This window comes from Cimex lectularius, unplaced genomic scaffold (assembly GCF_000648675.2).
Source record: "Cimex lectularius strain Harlan isolate CLEC.00 unplaced genomic scaffold, Clec_2.1 scaffold291, whole genome shotgun sequence".
NCBI lineage: Eukaryota > Metazoa > Arthropoda > Insecta > Hemiptera > Cimicidae > Cimex > Cimex lectularius.
Window position 1 is genome coordinate 338,712 of NW_019392878.1, and position 19,391 is coordinate 358,102.

The following is a 19,391-nucleotide window of genomic DNA, read 5'->3' on the forward strand; positions in this document are numbered from 1 at the left end:
CTTTATTGAGATCATCTTCAGGGCCTGGGATTTACAAACATTGTTTACATTTAACAATTACATTTAGGATGTGGAAAAGTGAATTTATACAATGCAAAATAAATTTTATATTCAAACAAAGTATTTCTACTCACTCAAAGTGTTTGTCTTCTGTGTAATTGTGCCATTCTTGCGTGTCGTGTCGAGAGTGACCTCTTGGATGATCTCAATAAAGATCGAAACGTTGGCACGATAAAGAAAATGTTTTTCTGAAACCTACAACACACCAGACCGCATCTCACGATTTCTAAATAAATATCGATTAACGGTCACTAATCACCACACATGTATATTTTAAACAATAATTGCAAATAATAAATCAAAAGTTTTAACGAGATGTCTAGTAATGTACAGCGCTCCTGGAATTACATAGAATAAATACTTTATATCATGTGCTGTTGTAGACTAAAATTGATGGCTTCTTAATTTATACCTTAATTACCAATAGAAGATAACCAAACGCCGTGTCAATAATGTAGTTTGAATGTTCTTATTTGCGAATAGCACGTGCACTGGTGGTATCGTAAATCGATTTAGTAAGTACTGAGCATTATCTGGTAATAATAAACCCTTAAACGGATGCATCGGTAATCATTGTGATCTCTGTATTATTATATTAACGATAGGAAACTGGCTAACCAGGAAACTAGATTAGCGACCTATTTCCCATGTTTCTTGTAAATATGCATTAACTGGTTGTTCTCTGAAGTTGTTATAATGGTTTTGTGACTTTCTTTTGGTACACTTGTTTAAACATTGCGTAAATAAACGTTGCTTATTTAATATATATGCAGAGTACATCATGCGAAATGCTGGCCTGGATGAATCACAAGCGGGAGTTAAGATTGCTGGAGAAAAGCTCTACAACCTCAGATATGCAGACGATACCACCCTAAAGGCAGAAAGTGAAGAGGTCCTAAAGAGCCTCTTGCTCAGGGTAAAAGAGGAGAGCGCAGAAGTGGGCTTGAAGCTCGACATCAAAAAACTAAGATCATGGCAACCGGCCCCATCATTCCTTCGCAAATAGAAAAGGAAGTCGTGGAAACAGTGACAAAATTCACGTGACTGGGATCTTAGATCACCGCCGACTGTTACAGCAGCCATACATTAAAAACGCCTGCTCGTTGGAAGGAAAGCGATGGCGACCTTAAACAGCATGATAAAAAGTAGAGACATCTACCTGCCTACAAAAGCCCGCATGGTCAAAGCAATGGTATTTCCAGTAGTCACATATGGCTGCGAGTGTTGGACTAGAAGGCAGGCTGAGCGCCGAAGAATAGACTATTTTGAACTATAGTGCTGGAAAAGTCTCTTGACAGTCCCTTGGAGAGCAAGAAGATCAAACCTGTCAGTCCTAAAAGAAATCAATCCTTACTGTTCCCTGGAAGGCCAGATAATGAAACTGAAGCTCAAATACTTTGGCCACCAAAAGGGAGCACTCACTGGAGAAGACTCTCATGCTGGAAAAGACTGAAGGTCAAATAAGACGGAGACGGCGATGGATGAGAGGGTTAGACTGTCATAGATGCAACTTGAAATTGAGTCAACTTAAGAGGACATCAGAAGGCAGGAGGGCCTGGCGGGACTTCGTCCATGGGGTCGCAAAAAGTCGGACTTGACTGTGCGACTGAACAACAACAACAAATAAACTTGATTTACTCTTTAGTTTTAATTCATAGAAAAATTTTTTGAGGAAGGTGGTCAAATGTGAAAAAATTTGAAAGTTCTTAGAATTTTCAGAAAAACATTATCACAACTGTGTAGAGATTAGTGACCGTTAATCGATAGTTATTCAGATATCGTGAGATGCGGTCGGGTGTGATGTAGGTTTCAGAAAAACATTTTCTTTATCGTGCCAACGTTTCGATCTTTTATTGAGATCATCTTCAGGGCTCAAAGTGTTTGTCTTCTGTGTGCACTCTCAACACGACACGCAAGGATGGCACAATTACACAGAAGACAAACACTTTGAGCCCTGAAGTAACGTAAGTAATATTAAACACATTAAACATTTATACTTTTTTTTGAGGCTGAATAAATTACACGGCACACCACTTTGACTTTTATCTGTTAAAAGCATCTCGGTATTAAGACTTCATTGTTAAAGAATTAGGAATTAACTCGGATTATAGTCCCAAATCGGCTTTCAGCCGGGTAACTTTCGTTGGGTTTTGGCGATTTGTCGCAATAGAAGTACTTTACATCAAATAAATAATTTGGAGCGGAAGATAGGGAAGAGCAATAAAAACCGTTTCAGTGAAATAAAGTTCAATTAAAGACAATTCGCTTGCAGATAACCCCTTGCACATCCATTATTCATACTATCTTAATAATGTAAGTCCCGTTCTTTACATACAGGGGACGTAGCCTGTGTATTTTAATATTATTTTAATTTTGTTGTTATAAATTCCATGTTTATTATTTTTTTTTAATCGAATTTTTCTTAAAATGTTTCAAATGAACGAAAATAAAATATGTTTCCTGGCAGAAAATATAATTTAAAAAATCCTATAGGATAAACAAATTAGCTAATGTTTCATAATCCACAGTTTTACACGTTTTTCATAAATATTTACACAGTGCAGAGATTAAGAAAATGAAATTATTCTGCGGTTGAGTTTTAGGGCGCAAACGGTTTTTAATTTTGAGCAAACGTATTAAGTTATTTGGAGAAATAAATACGGTTTCCTAACAATGTTTTTGGAAAAAAAATTTCTCCAGTTGCCTTAGTCAATAAGTTAATTTATCTGTTTAATTGGTAGTAAATTGATTGTCTCACATGTTTCCGAATTCCGCAACGATATTTTCAAATAACACGGAATAAGAACGCTCTGGATGTAGACTCAATGACGGGCAATCCAGCTAGGTGTAAATCCACAAATACAAATTAAAAAGATTTAAATTTTTACAAGCAAAACGTACACAAAAAATGGTTTGGTAACGCTTCAGTCTTTTAATTAATCACAAAAATTATTGAAATTTTTTTAATTCGTAGCACATCTTAAATTCCAATCATACTAAAGTTTAATTTTTGCCTTGTACGACTTACTGTTTGTCATAAAATGCCTCGTACATTACGAGAAAAAGTGGATATGATTCTTCTGTTTTGAAAACTTGAAATTTGCACTAGGCTGAAAAAAAGTATATCGGAACATTGCTTTTCAGGAATACAAAACCTTCTTCAGTTTCTTGAACCTATAAGAAATTTTTATTTGTTTATCATTTTAAATAATAGTGAAATAATTGTTTACTTATTTTTAAACTTTGCAACAAGGTTTTCAAATAACATCGACGAACAGGACGCTCACTAAATCGCAATTCACCCTGGCACAAATTTTAATTAATCCCAAAAATGATTAAAATATTTTAATCCAAAGCAATTATCTTAAAATCCAGTCACACTACTATAGTTTTGCTTTTACGTTCTTCGACTAACGGAACAAATTGGAAAAATGACTCGTGCAAAATGAACAGAAATTTGTACAAGCTTGCATCACACTTTAACAACAACTACAACCAGATCGTCCTATTAATCAATGGTATTATTTAATTCATCCATTTAATAAATCCATTTATTATCAACTTTTATGCAAAAACAGTTTAGAACAAAAATTCATGTCTCAAGCGCGACACGAACCCACGACTTATGGTTCGTGTTATTTGGGAAGTTAGGTGGGAAATTTTACGTTCTGTACCATAAAACATTAATTTAATATCAATTGAAATGTTAAATAAGTAAAAGGGTGAATGGTTGAAGAGGCTGCAGAGGATTTCGTTTTTCCAAAAAACTATGTTCGTAAACCGTTTTTTGTTGAAAAAAACTGTTGCTCCAACTTAAAAACCGTTGAATTCAGCGTTAAACAACCTTTCAAAAATGTTATATAGAACAATTTGGGTGTCTTGGCATTTGAAATGGTAAAGCCTTTATTCGTATTCCACTTTCGTGGAGAGTTAGATCAAAACTTTCGTCTCGTGAGAAACTAGATAAGAAAATAAATGTTTACGTGTTTCACGGGATTTTCGCAAAAATTTTCCAATAAAAAAATGTATGGGAGAGGGACTTAACTTACACAGCATAGGCAAACTTATACATTTTTATCACTAATTTTATTATTTGGAGATCGTGAGATGCGGTCGGGTTTCACGTAGATTTTAGAAAACATTTTCTTTATCGTGCCAACGTTTCGATCTTTACTGAGATCATCTTCAGCGCTCGAAGTGTTTCTTTTCTGTGTAGATGTGCCCCTATATTTAAAATGTTTCTTTTGAAATATATTGTGGCCTTATGAATGTCGTTAATTCCTGTTGGTTGTGTTAATGTGGCATTTGTGGAGTTAAAGTTGTTTTTGATGTAAGTAGGAAATACCTTGTGTTTTCTGCATTTCAACAAAAAAGTTCTCTAATTGATAGCCAATGCAAACTTCTTTTTATTGTTGGCGATGTCCTTCAGGGCACTCTTTGCTTGATGTCCATATGTAGTAGAAATCAGTTCATAGAATCCCATGTTATTCATTTTTCTCGCGTAGAAATGTGTGGTGTTTAGTGACCGTTAGCCAATGATTATGTGGAAATCGTGAGATGCGGCCTGGTGTGACGTAGGTTTTAGAAAAACATTTTCTTTATCGTGATAACATTTTGATCTTTGTTGAGATCATCTTCAGCGCCTGGGATTTACAAACATAGGACACAAACATATAGGATGTCGAAAAAATTGAATTTATACAATTCAAAAAAATATTTTTTTATATTCAATCAAAGTATTTCTACTCACTCAAAGTGTTTGTTTTCTGCGTAATTGTGCCATTACGTGTGTCGTGTTGAGTGCCCCTCTCCCCCTGAGCCCTGAAGATGATCTCAATAAAGATCGAAACGTTGGCACGATAAAGAAAATGTTTTTCTAAAACCTACGTCACATTAGACCGCATCTCACGATCTCCAAATAATCATTAACTAACGGTCACTAAACATCACACACTAATATTTATTCTATTAAAAATTTCATTTCAATATTGCCAGGATAGTCCATGCAAGTCACTCACTTTTGGACCAAAGCCCGCGTATGTACCCTACATGTAGAAAAGGGTGGCTCGATGTGTCCACCAATCTGAAGGGCACAATTATTTGGCATCATAAAGAGACCGCGTAAGAATGCCAGCCGATATGAAATTTGTGCTTGACAACGACAGCGAGTATTTGGGTCCCCTGTTTCACATTCTTGAGGATATATAGCTTTGTGCCCCCAGCATGTTGCGAGTAAGTGTATTTATTAGAGTGAAGGTGTAATCTAAGAGGGTCGACGGCAGAATACTGAGTACCCCATCGACCCTCAATTAGGTTAATTATATATGATATCTGTAAAAGTTTATGGAAGGATGTCGAGTAATCCTCTATCAATTGAATGATTATGATGTGATTGGTACAGATTGTATTTAAGAATGAGTGTCAGTATGAATGGGTTTGGAACTGCATTCGTTGGGTGCTGAAGTGCCTTTGCAGATGCTTGTGTGGACTTTTGAATAAAGTAAATCTAATCCGAAATTTAAATAACGTTTAAAAACGAAAATAGATCGTTTGTTTTTATATGCTACGACATAGTTTATTATTGATATAGTGTTTATTATTGCTTAGTGAATGTAAATTTAACTTGTTGAATATAATTTAACATTTAATGATTTATTGTCGTACTAATCAATAAAACAATGTTTATTTAACCGAAATTAAGATAAGACGAGAGTAAAACGTGTATTTTATAATCAAATTTGAATGTAGCACAGTGCATACATAATTTAAATGAATGTCTTAAAGGACTACAGTCTTTTCATAATTTCTCGCCATCTCGCTTCTCAGAGTTTTGAATGCGTAGAAGGTGAACATTCAAGCAACGATTTAATAAATATTGTACGGCCATTGTGAGGATTTTGTAGGGGCCGATAAGATTTTAGCTTTCTGCTAACAAGGTTATGTTGATAAACAGGAGCTGTTGATATTTAGAATACTATGTTCTAGCGAAGAGATAAAAACTACGTATCTCAAAGCAAAACATTTGAATTAAAACTTTTTTTAAAAATGTTTGCATTTTGTCATCAAAAGTAATCAGTGCAGTAAACAACTAAGCGTTTTACTGCAAAAATAATCTCGATTTACTTATTTAAGAAACTTTTCTAAACGTTTGGTGGAGAAGAGTCATTGAGAAAATATAGGTTTAAGAGGATTCTTAACTTCGTAATTTCATGGTTAACTTAACATTATATTGGAAAACTTATAGATCTCCAATGTTGCCATTAATAGTAAATATGCCCTCACTATAGAGCTTTTAAAACATGTTTTTTTTCTATTTTGTTGATTTTACCATTTTTATTGTTTTAACTTTATTCTTAGTGACTTTCTTAATAGTAAAATAAAAAACACATTTACCTAACTAGATAATTGTTTATAAACACGTGTAAGGCGGACAAAACGTCTTTCGGGGGTCTCACATGAGTGTCCTGTATCACTTACATTTATAAATTAATTAATCTTTATGTAAGGCATTGATTGAAATGAAAAAGTTAGTGTCACGAGCAAGATTAGGGCCCATGACATTTGGCTAATTACGCCTCTGCTCTACCAATTGAGCTATCTTGGCTTCGATCCACTCGGACACCAACTTCCCATCTCAACCTACCTTTCGAATTTTCTCTCCTTTTTGCCATTTTTCAAATGTCAGGTATAGTATGGTATGGTGGAAAAGGTTACTAGAAAGCTGGGTTTGGATTCCCCCGGAAGTGCAGCCTTCTGGCTTATTGTACCTTCCTAGTTCCTTAGTTCAGTCAATAAACTCAATCCTTCTTCTTAGAAGTATCAAGTCGTTGACTGTTGCTGCTGCAATTTGATTCTGTAAGTCTTTTCCGTACGTTAGGTTAAACCTCCATTGAGCTGTTGCTTCGCATTCGAAGATGATATGAGTGGCTGTTTCCTGCTCCTAATTACATAATCTGCAAATGGGATCATCGCTGTATATACCCATGTTGTGTAGATGTTTTCTCAGATACCAGTGACCGTTTAGTAGTCCTACAACTCCTCTGAGTTTGGCTCTCTCGAATTGCAGCAGTGTTTTTGCCAGTCTCGGTGAGGGTTGTTTCATCATATGTTTACTATTTCTAGCACCGCTAGAGTTTATCCACTTCTCCTTTTGTTTAGCTTGGATTCATTGTGCGATGGACGATTCTATATTTGTTTCTGTTATCCCAAGAATAGGTTCGGGGCCTATGTATGGTCTTGCAGATCTTCCTCTGGCCAGTCTGTCTGCTTTCTCGTTACCCAAAATCCCCCTGTGCCCTGGCACCCCTGATATCATCAGGTTGTTGTGTTTCCCCAGATTTTGGAGATTTTGGATGCATTCACTGAATTATTTTGTTGTAATTCATTTACATGCTAATGCTTTAATAGCTGCTTGGCTATCTGATCTTATGAGGATTTTTTGTCAGTGTAACCTCTTTTAAGATTTTCCAGGGCACAAGCATTGATGGCATGTATTGCCGCTTGAATGACCGAAGTGTACTTCTCTAATCTTCTCCGTCACTTTCATTGGAGTAGTTTCGTGTTCTGGTTTGGTTTTTTCCCGAAGACCCCCCGAACATCTGCAGAAGGTGACGCAAGAAGATTGTCCTCCAATTCTTGGGTTATGGAATGATATGAAAGAGGGTTCGGAGCCCTCCTCAATTTCCATGAGTTGATTTTTGGGGTCTTCCTTTGCAGGTTCCTAAGGTGTTTTTTGTTTACTGTAGCTTTTTCCATATAGTTCCCACGAGTGAGAGGGATCTAAAGGTCCGCACCGGAGGAGCCCTCTTTCTGGTGTAACGCTATTTACTCAAGGGTGTCGCTTGGTGCCCTTGAGGCTCCGTTATTGGCACAGTTATCCCTGTACCATTCATCCATCGGCACGGATCGCATATCACAACTTGGATTTGGGCTGGAATGTGGGCCTAGGATAGAGTGTAGGGCGGGAAGACGGGTAAGGTATTTGGTTTAGGATTAGGAGGTTTCAGGTCCAGCTCCTGACCCTCCAAACCCCTCTATCCGTTTGTTAAATTAACAGGGTACACCCGCGTGATCTTCGTGAAGTAGGAAAGTCGGAGTTGGGTATTAGATGCTATTGGCGACGCATAGTACCCATTCGTACCCCAATGTCAGGTAATCAGGACTCGATTCTCGGCGACTCATGAAATCGCCTCGAAGAGCTTTAGTGATGATACTTAGTTTTACTTACTAAATCCATTATTTCACGGTCCAATTGACCAAATAACTTCTTTCAATTAATTAATCTTTATGTAAGTTATTGGTTGAAATGCAAAAGTTAGTGTAACGAGCGGGATTCTAACCCACGACCTTCTGCTACTACACTCGACCACTTTTCATTTCAACCAATACATTACATAAATTCACTAATTTCGTGGTCAGCTTGACTGACTGAAGTAATACTTTACAATTAATTAAGGTTTTTAGTTGAGATGAAAAAAAGTTAATGGCACGAGAGGGATTCGAACCCACGACCTTCGGCTAGATACGCCGCTGCTCTAACACCTGAGCTATCGTGACCTCGATCCACTCGGACATCAACTCCCCATCTCAACCCCTCCTCTCGTGCCATTTACTTTTTTTCATATCAACTAAAAACATTACATAAAGATTAATTAATTGAAAGAAGTTATTTGGTCAATCGGACCTCTAAAATAATGGATATATTTATAAACTTATATAATAAGATGTTATTTATAAACTGTTAATAATAAGATGAATATTTAAATTTCGTTACTGTTTTCACAGGTTCCACATGAGCTTGGAATTACGCTTGGACAAAAAAGCTCTAGTCGTACCTTAAGTAAGTGGACGATAAATAAATTCAGTAAATTAATACTAACTCATTTTGGCCGTTGCATGTATTGAAAGACCCTTACATTTCCATCTGATTAGTATAAAAAAGATTATTTGGGATGGCTTGATAGTCGCAATCAAATATTCATAAGGTGTAATTGGCATGAAAACAAATTTCTGTTTTGATTAAAAAGATCGAGGATTGAGTTGTGCTAAGCCAATTGTGGTCGTTTTTATTATTTATACATTTTCTGTATGTTTTGGTATATTTTTATTCACTCCAGTTCAAAAAATATGTTTTTTTCTTTTTTCTGCCTTTTTTTCATAAAGATATAAAATTTATAACCAATCAACGCTTTTTCTATGTGTTCTTGCCTCTTTATTGAAATTTTATCCCTGTCTACTTCAATAAAGCAGCACTTCTCCACTTAAGCTATAGAAAAGCTCGTGTGCTTTTCACGCTGGCATGTTCCATAAAGTAGAGGAACGTTTAATGGAAGTCTATTTGTTTGGCATCATTGTTGTCCAAAAGATTTAATTTTTTAAAATTTAAATACCCTGAAATTAACTTGATTATTTACCATTCTTTGTAGGTTTTTAAAACTATATTTCTTCGGTTTTAAACTATATTTTTGAAACAATTAAACTTTTTGTTAATTGTCTATTTTTTTAACTGTACGGAAAAATATGTGGTGTTTAGTGACCGTTAGTTAATTCGGTGATCGTGAGATGCGGTCTGGTGTGACGTAGGTTTTAGAAAAACATCAAATTAGTTGGTCCTCTCAACACGACCGACAAGAATGACACATCTACTCGGAAAACAAACACTTTGAGGCCTGAAGATGATCTCAAGAAAGATCGAAACGTTGGCACTATAAAGAGAATGTTCGTCTAAAACCTACGTCACACCAGACCGCATCTCACGATGTACGGAATAAGTTAAAGCCAGAAAATATTGTTCAACTTAAGTTTTGTATAAACTTATATAAATAATTCTATTTGTGTTTATGCTTCGTACTTAAAAATTACGATTTTAAGACAATAAGTTTTGATTAAGGTATGTGGCTAAGAATAAGAACCAGCTGGTCTGCTACGTCCATGGAAATATATTTGACTGACATATTGACCAGAAGATAACTGTCAGGGCAATATTCGCTAGTTAGCCTAATTGGACCCTAATTACCAGTTTTACAAATTAATTATTTTGCCAACAATGAACCTCGTTTTGGTAAAACTAACATGGACATTAAAAATAGACCATAAAAAGAAAAAAATTAATATTCTTAAATGAAATTAAATTGTATCCATCCAAAACATGATATTTAACAAATTTACACAATAGTTCGAATTTTCACAAAATTTACATGCGAAAAATTCGTTTATTTTGTGCCTGTTAATGTTTAATTGAACACAACCGATCTTCATTTAATGACAATTGCATATAAACATCTTCATTTTTCTCTTGATAAGAATTGATTTCCGTTTTCTGTGCTTTGTAAGTACTCACTTTAGATTACAGTTAAAATTTTACGTGTTTAAAAAAAATTAAATTATACAGTAATACAATTTTTGGTTTTCACTGTCAAGGACTCGGCTGCTCCCTTTACTTGATTAATAAGTAAGTAAACAGATTAAGTAAATGATAAAAGTGAAAATCTTGCATGTTTTATCCGTGATTCATGGTACTAGTTTGTTTATAATTTGTAATACAGTGTACTCTGATAGTTGTTATTATTATTATTATTAATACTCTGATTTTATCTTTCATTTTATTATTATTGTATTATTATTTTTATTATTATTACATTCTTCCTGTAATACGTTTGCATACGAGCTTACGTTCTGTAGCTTTTGTTTTGCTTTATTTGGAAGTTTTAAATGTATTTATTTATTTCTAAATATTATTTTTGGGGGACCACTGGCAGACGGTTAGTCATGCCGCATTCTTAATGCTTGTATATACTTTTGTTCTTTGTTTATTATTTTATTAATTTTAATAAAGCATTATTATTATATTATTAATTTTCGGTTTGTTGATTTACTGGCATACTCACATTTCGAAAATAATTTGCACAGTAGGTGCAACTCAATCAAACTGAAATTGCGTTTATATAACCAAATATTTGAATTTTTTGCTTATTTATACCTGTGGAGTCAATTGAACATTTGGGTCATATTAATTGGGCAATAGATGTACTTACTATAATTTTTTAACAATAAAAATTAAATTTATAACGATTTTTGTAGAGATATAAAAATAGATATAAATAAGCATCCAATAAGTTCATTTTAACACAATTGATTTTTGCTAAAAATTCTCCTTCACTACTTCTTAGTAGATGAAGTATCACTGCCGAACATCAGCACTCTAAGTACGCCGTTAATAGTTTATGTAACATAAAAATTGCTTCCTAAATGTTTTGTTAAATCTAGAATCATTATCAACAAGATTTCAAGAGAAAAAAGATGGTGATAGTTATGAGCACACTTGAGATCTGGAGTTTGTTACGGTACCCAGGTTAGTTATGCATTCATGAAATAGAGAAAAGTCCAGAAATTCTTTATTAAGAAACTTTTCTGGCTGTCAATTAGCACCCCGTACTGTATTTTATACATAGCGAGCTCGGCCACACCGCTTTACATCTTGAGACTGCATCTGAAATATATTAGAAAAGTGCTGAACCACACACTTGGCAGGTTGACGCATTTTCTGGCCAACGTTGCAATAAACAGAGGCTTATTGTCGTTTAAGCAGCTGTCAGAGTTAGGTAGGCTGTACTGTGAAGGAGTAAGTAGGGATAAGCTGAAATCCTCTAAAATACTACTGACCTGGTTAAAAAATGGGAGGCAAGTAAAAAGAATGGTCTTGTAATCCCTGGTGGAAATCCCTTCACAACTTGTACGCAACTACATGAATTGCTTCAAAATGATAACATATGAAGTGTCTGTATGTTAAGGATGAGGGGTCAAAGGAACGCATCATCATTTACTCGTTATGCAACTTCAAATCCCGGAAGATATTTTTCATTTCCTAAGAGAGTTCTGACAGAAATACTTTGCAAAGAGAAGCTAAATAAAGAAAAAGTCATTAAAATCCTTAACGGAATAACTGGAGAAATCGTATGGCATACCTTACTCACTCTATTTGTTATAAAAAATATTTTATCGACCACTCGAAATGCTAAAACCAATAAAATAGACAAATAACTAATTTTAAAAAAATTAAAAATGTAATACCAATACATAACAATAATAAAAAATGTACATATAGACATTGAAATTAGTACTGTAATTATTGAAAGAAAAAATACAATAATAATTTAACAAAAAAGAACTATAAAATGGTAACTCGACAAAAGGGCAAAGACCATTGCCAATAATAGCTTTCATGAAATGCATAATTATGTATATCTTCTTATATCAATAAATCATTCATTCATTCATTCATTCAAAAAGAAAAAAATTAACTTAATGGTAATTTCATATTTAAAACCGTAATATAATTTGCATCAACACCCAGCACTATTCAGTTCCAAAAATAGAAGGCTACCCTATTGATTTAGCACATAAATTTAACCTGGGTTCCCTGCAAGCCTTGACCCTTTATTTAAAAAAACCTAAATCATGAGAAGTGTTCTAAATGTTACACTATTTTTTTACCAAGTGATTTTTTTTGCTTCGGCGGAGCCATTTGCCACGTGTAAGAGGATATATTGTAAAAAATAATATAACGCAAAAGTTACGGGTTTTTATTTCAATTAATTCAGAGATAATAAAGAAGCTAAGTCTGAACAGTGGGCCAAGTATGTGAATTTGCGATAAACCCCAACAGGAAGCTAGTAGGCGTTGACGGATCTATTGTTTCAAACGAGAATAATTCGCGTGTGAGCCAATTCAGATAAGCTGGGGCAAAAATTCGTTTTCACATAGGAAACGTTGGACACAAATGGAATATCAAACCTTTAGATAGGGTGTTAGCCAATTTCACTTGGATGGTCCTGCGTTATGGGCAAATGCCATTGTGGGAGAATTAACGGAACTTTCAATTTTTTTATGGCAGATTGCATGGAAGGTGGGTGGGGCCATCAGTGTTTCGTCTACGGTGCCCCACAAAGTGGATAATCCAAATGCAAAACAAATAATCTCTTTAACCCTTTCTACCTTGAATTTATTTGTAAAAAAATTATGCACCGTTATGAAAATATGAAATATGGGAATATTGACTTGCCTAAACAATTTGGTTCACAGGAATGAAATAACTATTCAGAAATCGTGAGATGCGGTCTAGTGTGATGTAGGATTCAGAAAAAACATTTTCTTTATCGTGCCAACGTTTCGATCTTTATTGAGATCATCTTCAGGGCTCAAAGTGTTTGTCTTCTGTGTAATTGTGCCATTCTTGCGTGTCACGTTGAGAGTGAATGAAATAACCATTTTTTCAAGTTTGAAATAAACTAAACTAGTAGGTTTACAAAATTGAAGTTTTGAATGATAATAATATACAATTCACTCGTGGTCCGCTTAACCATTTTTTATCTTTCAATTAATTAAGGTTTTTAGTTGAGTTTAGTTCAATCAAAAAATATTTATGAAAGGTTTTGGTCAAGATAAAAAAGTCAGTGTGACGAGCGGGATTCGAACCCACGACCTTCGGCTAGATACGCCGCTGCTCTACCACTTGAGCTATCGTGACTTTGATCCACTCGGACACTAACTTCCCATCTCAACTTCACCTTTTGAATTTTTTCCCTCCTTTTTGCCATTTTTCAAATGTCCTGCAATCTATTTGAATCTCGGCGACAAATGAAATGGCCACGGAGAGCTTTAATGGATCGAAGACAAGATAGCTCAAGTGGTAGAGTAGCGGCGTATCTAGCCGAAGGTCATGTGTTCGAATCCCGCTCGTGACACTGACTTTTTTATCTCAACTAAAAATCTTAATTAATTGAATAATATACGCTATTCAAAACATTTACCAGCATTTATGTCAAAACTAACTAGGCAAAACACAAAAACAAAACTAAAAAGCAAAACAATAAAAATTTGATATTTTTAAGTAATGCAAAGTAAAAATCACCTACTCGGACTCTTCCCTCGGAATAATTATTAATTTGGATTTGGTCTACTCCGACCACATCATTATAATGTTACAAATCTAATGATGTTGAACGGTATTTGGAGGATAGTTCCTTCAGAATATACCTTTGCATCCAAAAGGTTCTAATATGTTCTACAGTTTTTTAAATAACATAATTCAGGAAACATAAATCAACTATTTAATTAAATATTAAATAAATACAACATAATAAAATAATATTAAATAGATCGAACATATTTAAAAAAAATAAATTTTATTTTCAGTAGTTATGAATTGTTGTATACTTATTTAAAAAATCGGACACTCGTTCGAACCGAATTTCGTCTTGTAGAACAGAATCCCATTCTTTAACAAAGCAGTTTGAAGCTGTTCAACACTTGTTGGAAGCGGCGAGCGATGTGTAACCCGACTCTTTATCATTCCCATAAGTGTTCTATGAGATTCATGACAGGAGAACGTGCCGGCCTTCATTGCGGTAATACCTACAACCTCCAAATAATGTCCGTGCTACATGCAATCACGCATTAACACGAAGTTGTCCCCAATTAATAGAGCGAACAGGACCACAACTTCCAGACAATTTCCTAAATATACCTTAGTGCAATCAAAGATTCATTCCCTTTGATAATCAGTCCGGTCCGCGCATGGACATTGCTTCCTCCTCATACCACAATTGACTGTCTATGAATAGGCTGTGACTCCAGCATAGCACATGAATGAAAGCGTTCTCCAAAACCAGTCCGGGTTATCTGATTACTACACACCATACCGGCATTCAGTTTACATGTCCAAACGAAACTGTAGAAGTCGCCGTTCTACTTGAAGTATCTCCAATAGGAAGACCTGGTTCGTCTAGGGACTACCTATTCTCATTAAGTTTGATGTATGATTTTGGGCTAACCTTTGCATTACGGACCGTTAGGGGTTGACTACCTATTAAGGAAGCTGTTATATCTCAGTCCTGTAGTGCGGTAAGATCAATAAAACGATTATCTCTAGCCATCGTACATTGCTGTCGACCACTACTTTCTTCAATTGATACTTCCGGTACTCCGAATGCGCTTTAGACTATCGTGGACCCAAGCATAATAAAAATTTATGCTCATTAAATCACTACTCAAATTTTATTGTGATAAAAGCGTCATTAACGAATAAAGTCGATTTAGAAAGAATTCCTTTAAGTCTGTTTTAAATGAACACTTGTTATTGGAAAAGTAGGGACTTGGTTGACAAGTGAGAAGTGTTCGTTATAAATAGTCCGTAACATTTTCTGGTCCGATTGACCAAATAATTTAATTAATTAATCATTTTACGTAAAATATTGGTTGAAATAAAAAAGTCAATGTCACGTGCGGTATTCGAACCCAAGACCTTCGGCTCAATACGCCGCTGCTCTAACCAGTTGAGCTAACGTGACTTTGATCTACTCGGATACCAACTCGATATCTCAACCTACCTTTCGAATTTTCTCTGCTTTATTATAATTATAAATATACTTAAGGAATGCAGGCAAACAACAGCGTTCGGCGATTTTACTAACGAAAACTATAACAGAATATATCTTTTATTTATTTCTACTTTTTTTAATGCAGGGCTGCTGGATTCGAACCCGAGACAATCACTTCACAGTGATGAGCGCCGTGTCAACGTCTAAACCATTGCGGCCACCGACGCCTCTTTTATATACTATTATTTATGAACAGATTTGCGACAATTTCGTTAAAGCTAATCAATTTCTATCATTCGCCAATTATTATTACATAATTTATTTTTATTAAAGAATTAATATTTTTATATTAAATAATTTTGGTTGTGTATTTGTGACTTACAAATTAACTATTATAAAATAAATTGGTTTATAATTACAACGGTTTTATGTATTTTAATTTCGATTTAAATTGAATTGGGTAAAATACTGTTGATTTTACGCAGGAAAATGACCGTCGAGCTTGTAACGAATGTCGTGTGGATATCCCTTTATACCTGTAATTGCCCGAAAGACACTTATTGCCGCCAAGGATCTAAAGGTAAAATTGATGTCTAGCTTAGCCACAGCAACCCTTTCCTAGAACCGCAAGCTTGCTCACTTCTGTGGAAAGAGTTCCCACAAATCCGCACTGCGGCTGAATTAAGTGAAATTTATGAATGGAAACTTCGGTGAAGCGCCCCTCCGGATACCCGCGATTAATATTCCTCAACTGAAACTTTTTCGTCACAACTAAAGAGGAATGTGCAAATGATCCTACCTCAACAAATAAATCAACCCTTGTTTATACAGACTGGCTCCGTTTCGTTTCAACTTGAAGTTAGCGAAAAAAATTTGAATAAAATATTAATGAAATGAAATTATTATTAATTTCTGTTTAAATATACAAACTATTACACAATTTTTGTCCATGATGTAGAAATAATCGATATAAATTAAAATCCTCATAAATTTGTGTAGTATGTTCATATTGCAAAACCGTTTATCCAATAAACCGTTTAAAATTCAAAATAATCAGAAAATTTTTGTTGTTAAAAAACATACTTTTTCAATTCAATTGAAATTATTTCTGATGTATTTTCAAAACAAACTCTGTAGTCAAGAGTGTGTTAATGATCGTCGTAATATATTTTGGTAAAAAGAGAAATAAAACGTTTAGTCAATTAATTACATTAATTATTACTTACCTAGCTCTCAGCAACGGATCGGTTTTTCAGGATTAATACAGTTCCAGGGCTGAACCCACTGAGACTTCAGATAAGAGGCTCGAGGGATCGAACTAAAAACACTTGTTTAAAGGAAGGCAATTTTAAGTAAATAAAATAATAANATATACACATATTATTTTAAACATATTTTTAACCACCAACCTGAGGATGTTGTCAGCTGATAACATAAAGCAAACTGATTGAATCGACCTTTAAAGAATTGACGTGAAACTCAAGAGGCAGACGGATTTCCTGTTGAGCATGCCCCCCCTTCATCGACTAATGTTTTTTTCAAGAAAATGCAAAATTATTGGGCCTTCTCGAAACGCAATCCAAAAAGTTGGGTATACCGCTGGAAGCTAATTGAATTGGGATCTTTTGAGGGAATTTTCAAAGCTTCACGAGCTCTGGCTAGTTATATACAGTTGCCAATCCAAAATTTTCAAAAAATTCCAAATTTCAACGTTTTTATTTATTTCTGATTTTTTCGTGCAGACCTTTCCCATCAGTTTTGCAACGTAAATAAGTTTACTTACGGACAATTTAATGTTCTTTCAGGTGACACAAACCAGATTTTTTTACAGTCAGTAATTCTAAAATTTATAAGCAATTACATGGAACTAAGTCGAAAAAAACTACCAAAACCTTAAATTACTTCTTTACCGTTGAGATTTGGACAGGGGTTCATAAGAAATTTTTTGTTGCATATGGTGAGGAAAACAACCTACTGAAATTTTGGACACTTATCGCCAGTCAAACTGCATATATTATATGTACACTGACAGGCAAAAATTCCACTCTTAATTTTTTTTTGTTTTCTTTTTCCAAAAAATTTCTCAAAACAATCAACTATTTCTTATTGTTTTTATCAATAAAAATTTCTTTATGCTATGTTTGAAATTAGGAATATCAGTTAGACGTAAAGTCACTTAATCCTTAATCCAAAACAAAGATAATGGATTTTTTAGTGTTTAAATTTTACGGAATTTAAAATGTTTTTTCTTTCTTTCTGAAGCAATAAACTGTTTAGTTTTTATCTTTGTTTTCTTAATTTATTCTTGAATTTATAAACTTAAAAATGCTACTTAGGGCTGAGGATGTTGCGCGGGCTGTGGCACTTATTGTTGATGGATTCTATCAGGTATATAGCTATTTCTATTGGTGTTCCCTACGAAACTCTGCGAGACGGCGTTAGACGTTTTTCGAGAAACTGGATCCTACCATAGAAGGACTGGTTCTGGACGCCCTAGGGCAGCGGGCGGCAAACTGCGGCTCGCGAGCCGCATGGGCTTTTTCACTAAATGTTTAGTGCAGACACGGAGTGAAAAGTATGACAGGTGCAAGAAATGGGATTGTCGCTATTTTTAAATAAAAAATTAATCACGAGATACTTACATACCATTGTAATATTCATCAGGAAGTACTATGTGGGCAGACATCTCCTTAAGAAATTTGCTCAGCAGGTTCAAAAACTTTAAAAACAACAAAGCGACGCTAGCCTTTGTTAAAAAAACCTCTGAATGCCACAATAACAGAAATTAATTTTTTGCCCTCTAATATTGATATTGGCAGCTTTAAATACAGTTGTTGGATTTAAAACATAAAGAATTTTGGAGCTCAAAATTCGTGCGTCTTAAAACCGATTTACAGCTATTGGAGAAGAATAAATATGAATTAAGTTTCCAGCACAAATGGTCTGCTTTGAAAGATCTGGCGAGGGAAGATATCTTGATTATCACCTGGATGATGATGATGATCAACTGAAGAAACTAGCGTTTGCTGTTCTTTCCTCATTTAGGTTTACACATTTACGCGAACAATCATTTTCAAGCTTGATTCAACCGGGGGTTCAAAATCGAAAAATCGGAAAAACATACTTTTATGAAGTTTTTCTTAGACTTTTGATATTTCCTTAGTTTTATAAAGTTTTTCTAGATATTTTGACTAGATTTTACCAAGATTGTTACACGAAATCAAGTTGAACTAGTCAACAGGATAAATTCGCAAACTCTTGACTCAACCAGGGGTTCAAAATCGAAAAAAATAAACATATTTTTACGATGTTTTTTTTTAGACTTTTGATATTTTCTTAGTTTTATGAAGTTTTTCTAGATAATTTGACTAAATTTTATCAAGAGTAGATTAAGAGATATATATATATACTTGGAATATATATAAGATATATACTTGGAATCGTGCCTGAAATTAAAAACAACATACAAACCTGACTTACCCCTACTTTCCAGGGAAATGCAAGGCCATTGTTCACATTAGTGGAGTATTTGTAGTTTTTTAAAGGATACCATTTATATATTTAACTTGATATATTTAAATATATTATTTTTAAATAAATATTACCTTTACATAAGTATGATACCAAGTTTTATTTAATGTATCGGTAGTTAAATTAAGACATGTTAAGCAAAGGCAAGCTCGAGAGTGTACTTTATTTATTTCCACCAAAATTGTCTACTAAAACAAAGCTTCATTTTAAAAAATGGCTCTTTGAATAAACTTCAATTATGTGTTTTTGTTTATATTTGGCTCTTTTAGATGACTAGTTTGCCTACCACTGCCCTAGAGTAACAGAACTACAAAATGACCTTTTTTTCACTTTGAGAATTTTGCGAAACCGGCATCTTACTATTGTTCAAGTGATTCATGAGCTCCAAAAATTTGTCCAAATTGCTGAGCGTACTGCTCAAAG

The 19,391-nt window shown here is 34.3% G+C and overlaps 1 protein-coding gene and 1 pseudogene across 3 annotated transcripts in view; both read left to right on the forward strand.

Moving 5' to 3' along the window:
• The window catches only part of LOC106670135 (ly6/PLAUR domain-containing protein 6B-like), a 255,955-nt gene that overhangs the window by 104,343 nt on the left and 132,221 nt on the right, over positions 1 to 19,391 (forward strand). For all 3 annotated transcript variants that reach the window (XM_014400213.2, XM_014400214.2, XM_024228997.1), the window contains one exon: positions 8,845 to 8,899. The gene's annotated coding sequence lies outside the window, so the exon portion shown is untranslated. The remainder of the gene's footprint in view (positions 1 to 8,844; positions 8,900 to 19,391) is intronic.
• On the forward strand, positions 376 to 1,336 carry LOC112127681 (annotated as a pseudogene).